This window comes from Arachis stenosperma, chromosome 1, assembly GCF_014773155.1.
Source record: "Arachis stenosperma cultivar V10309 chromosome 1, arast.V10309.gnm1.PFL2, whole genome shotgun sequence".
Lineage (NCBI taxonomy): Eukaryota > Viridiplantae > Streptophyta > Magnoliopsida > Fabales > Fabaceae > Arachis > Arachis stenosperma.
Genome location: NC_080377.1, coordinates 48,132,644 through 48,136,447, shown reverse-complemented (window position 1 = coordinate 48,136,447; position 3,804 = coordinate 48,132,644). Strand labels below are relative to the sequence as shown.

Here is a 3,804-nt window from a genome sequence, read left to right as displayed (position 1 = left end):
TTCACAATTTCGCGCACCAAGTTTTTGGCGCCGTTGCCGGGGATTGTTCAAGTTTTGAGCAAGCTTTTGGTAACATCAGTGCCAAGATCCGGCAACAACATCAAGTTTTTGGTGTTATTGCCCGGGATTGTTTAGGCTGGACAACTGACGGTTCATCTTGTTGCTTAGATTAGGTATTATTTTTTTTCGAAATTCTTGAAGATGAATTCTAGAGTTTCATGATGATTTGTTGAAATCTGGCTGGCTGAGAAGCCATGTCTAATCTGATTGGACCGAGGTTTCAACTTATCACCACAAGAGCTTGTTGATTCTCATCAATTTTGCTCTTGGAGCAGTGATCTGCTAAGATTTGGCTGACCTTTGGTCATGTCTAGTGTTTTGGACCGAAGCTTTCTTTGAAAGCTTGGCTGGCTGTGAAGCCATGTCTAATTCCTGGACCGGATTCTTAGACTAGCACTACACTGATTCCTGGAATTCTCATTAAGAATTTTGATACCTTTTTCTCATTTAATTTTCGAAAAACACAAAAAAATTACAAAATCAAAAAGACCTAAAATATTTGATGTTTCTTGCTTAAGTTTAGTGTCTCATCCTAAGTTTGGTGTCAAATGCATGTTTTTGTTATAATTTTCGAATCCATGCATATATTTCTTTGTTTTGATCTTTGAATTCTATTGACTTGAAGTATTTGTGTGTCTCATATGCATTCTCATATTGTTAGTGTCAGTAGTATACAAACTGCTAAGTTTGGTGTCTTGCATGCATTGTTAATTGATTCCTTTTGCATTTTGATTATTAAAATCCAAAAATATTTTTAATTTGTGTCTTTTCAAGTCAATGATACAAAGAATTGAAGATTCAGAACATACTGCAGAGGAATTACACAGAAAAAAGCTGAGCATTCAAAAATGCCCAGTGAAGAAGGCAGACTGGCGTTTAAACGCCAGCCAGGGCACCTGGTTGGGCGTTTAACGCCCAAAAAGGGTGCATTTTGGGCGTTAAACCCAGAATGTATACCATTCTGGGCGTTTAACGCCAGGATGGTGCTAGGGGGAAGATTTTGTTTCAAATCAATTTTTTTAGTTTTTCAAAATCAAATCTTTTTCAAATCAAATCTTTTCAATCAAATGTTTTCAAATCAATTTCTTTCCTTTTTAAAAGATACTTACTAACAATTAATGATTTGATTGAACATCTCAAAAATTGTTGCCTTTTCTGTTGAGAAAGGTTTTATGTTTGAATCATATCTTTTCTTGTTAGGCAAGTCATTAATTTTTAAAATCATATCTTTTCAAATTGTTTTCAAATCATATCTTTTAAAATTGTTTTCAAATCATATCTTCTCAATCACATCTTTTTAAAACCATAACTTTTCAATTAAATCTTTTTAACCACATCTTTTTCAAAATAGTTTTCAATCAAATCCTTTTAATTTCTAATTTCAAAATCTTTTTCAAAAATCACTTGATTTCTTTTTCACTTTTAATTTTCAAAAATTATCAATCAAATTTTCAAAATGTTTTCAAAATCTTTTAAATGAATTTTCGAAAATTCTCTTCCCTCCTTCCCACATCCTTCTATTTATGGAGTACCACTCCTTCTGAATGCACAATTCGAACCTTATCTAACTAAAGTTCGAATTCTTCTCCTTCTTCTTTCTTCTATTTTTCTTTTCCTCTGACACCTAAAGGAATCTCTATACTGTGACATAGAGGATTCCACATTTTCTTGTTCCCTTCTCTTTCTTATGAGCAGGAGCAAAGACAAAGGCATTCTTGTTGAGGCTGATCCTGAACCTGAAAGGACCTTGAAGAGAAAGCTAAGAGAAGCCAAAGTACAACTCTCTTTAGAGCACCTGACCGAATTCCTCAAGGAAGAAGAACAAATGGCAGCCGAAAACAACAACAATGCCAACAATGCAAGGAAGGTGCTGGGTGACTTCACTGCACCTACTCCTGATTTTTATGGGAGAAGCATCTCTATCCCTGCCATTGGAGCAAACAACTTTGAGCTTAAGCCTCAATTAGTTTCTCTAATGCAACAGAATTGCAAGTTCCATGGACTTCCAATGGAAGATCCTCATCAGTTTTTAGCTGAATTCTTGCAAATCTGTGACACAGTCAAGACTAATGGGGTTAACCCTGAGGTCTATAGACTGATGCTATTCCCTTTTGCTGTAAGAGACAGAGCTAGAATATGGTTGGACTCTCAACCTAAAGAAAGCCTGGACTCTTGGGAAAAGCTAGTCAATGCCTTCTTGGCAAAGTTCTTTCCACCACAAGATGGAGTAAGCTTAGAGTGGAAGTCCAAACCTTCAGACAGAAGGATGGAGAATCCCTCTATGAAGCTTGGGAAAGATACAAACAATTAATCAGAAGATGTCCTTCAGACATGCTTTCTGAATGGAGCATCATAGGTATTTTCTATGATGGTCTCTCTGAACTATCTAAGATGTCCTTGGATAGCTCTGCTGGAGGATCTCTTCATCTGAAGAAGACGCCTGCAGAAGCTCAAGAATTGATTGAAATGGTTGCAAATAACCAATTCATGTACACTTCTGAAAGGAATCCTGTGAACAATGGGACTAGTCAGAAGAAAGGAGTTCTTGAGATTGACACTCTGAATGCCATATTGGCTCAGAACAAGATATTGACTCAACAAGTCAATTTGATTTCTCAAAGTCTGTCTGGAATGCAAAATGCACCAAGCAGTACTAAGGAAGCTTCATCTGAGGAAGAAGCTTATGATCCTGAGAACCCTTCCATGGAAGAGGTGAATTACCTAGGAGAACCCTATGGAAACACCTATAATTCTTCATGGAGAAATCACCCAAATCTCTCATGGAAGAATCAAGAGAGACCTCAACAAGGTTTCAATAACAATAATGGTGGAAGAAACAGGCTTAGCAATAGCAAGCCTTTTCCATCATCTTCTCAGCAACAGACAGAGAGTTCTAAGCAGAACACTTCTGACTTAGCAACAATGGTCTCTGATCTAATAAAGACCACTCAAAGTTTTATGAATGAAACAAGGTCCTCCATCAGAAATTTGGAAGGACAAGGGTCAGCTGAGCAAGAAAGTTACTGAACTCCCTCCTAGCACTCTCCCAAGTAATACAGAAGAAAATCCAAAAGGAGAGTGCAAAGCCATAGACATGGCCGAATATGGAGAGGAAAGAGAGGAGGAGGACGCCACTGAGGAAGACCTCAGTGGGCGTGTACCAATCTCCTCTGAGTTCCTCAATGAGGAACAATGGGAATCTGAGGCTCAAAATGAGACCATAGAGATTCCATTGGACTTACTTCTGCCATTCATGAGCTCTGATGAGTATTCTTCCTCTGAAGAGGATGAGTATGTCACTGAAGAGCAAGTTGCTAAATACCTTGAAGCAATCATGAAGCTAAATGACAAGTTATTTGGAAATGAGACTTGGGAGGATGAACCACCTTTGCTCACCAAAGAACTGGATGACTTGTCTAGGCAGAAACTGCCTCAAAAGAGGCAGGATCCTGGGAAGTTTTCCATACCTTGTACCATAGGCACCATGACCTTCAAGAAGGCCTTGTGTGACTTAGGGTCAAGTGTAAACCTCATGCCCCTCTCTGTAATGGAGAAATTAGGGATCTTTGAGGTACAAGCTGCAAGAATCTCATTAGAGATGGCAGACAATTCAGGAAAACAAGCTCATGGACTTGTAGAGAATGTTTTGGTGAAGATTGAAGACCATTACATCCCTACTGACTTCATAGTCCTAGAGACTGGGAAGTGCATGGATGAATCCATCATCCTTGGCAGACCCTTCCT

The 3,804-nt window shown here is 38.3% G+C and overlaps 1 non-coding gene across 1 annotated transcript; it reads right to left on the bottom strand.

Moving 5' to 3' along the window:
- Positions 1 to 2,289: 2,289 nt before the first annotated feature.
- Positions 2,290 to 2,397, bottom strand: LOC130951215 (small nucleolar RNA R71). The gene has a single exon (XR_009073879.1). It is a non-coding gene; the product is annotated as a small nucleolar RNA R71 (small nucleolar RNA).
- Positions 2,398 to 3,804: the final 1,407 nt, after the last annotated feature.